The following is a 495-nucleotide window of genomic DNA, read 5'->3' as shown; positions in this document are numbered from 1 at the left end:
GTAGCTAAGCTTCACACGATACGGATTGTACTCTCATTGGCTGTGAATATTGATAAAAGAAATCTAATAAAGGACGAAAAAAGTTTATCGACTGGGACACTGACGTTTCTTCGGTTATACGCACAAGTGGTGAAAAAACTCTCTTACAGTGGCGCGTGGAGGTAAAAGTTTGATATTCCATTAGTTCGTTTGCTAATATGATATTTTTTTATTTTTTATTTTATTTTACATTGGGATCTCAAATTCGTTTTCAATAACATTAAAGTAAATAAAAGTCAAATTTGATCAAAATATAGTATCTATGATAAAATCATTCTCATCTATGTTGATGACATTATCATCACGGGCAGTGACAAAGAAGGGATCATCTCGACCAAGACGTTCCTTGAGGCTTCATTTGATATCAAGGACTTGGGAGAGCTCAAATACTTCCTAGGGATCGAGATGTGTAGGTCTAAGGAAGGGTTGTTTCTATCTCAAAGGAAATACACCCTT

The sequence above is a fragment of the Brassica oleracea genome, chromosome C9 (genome assembly GCF_000695525.1).
Source record: "Brassica oleracea var. oleracea cultivar TO1000 chromosome C9, BOL, whole genome shotgun sequence".
Lineage (NCBI taxonomy): Eukaryota > Viridiplantae > Streptophyta > Magnoliopsida > Brassicales > Brassicaceae > Brassica > Brassica oleracea.
This window is presented reverse-complemented; position numbering follows the sequence as displayed.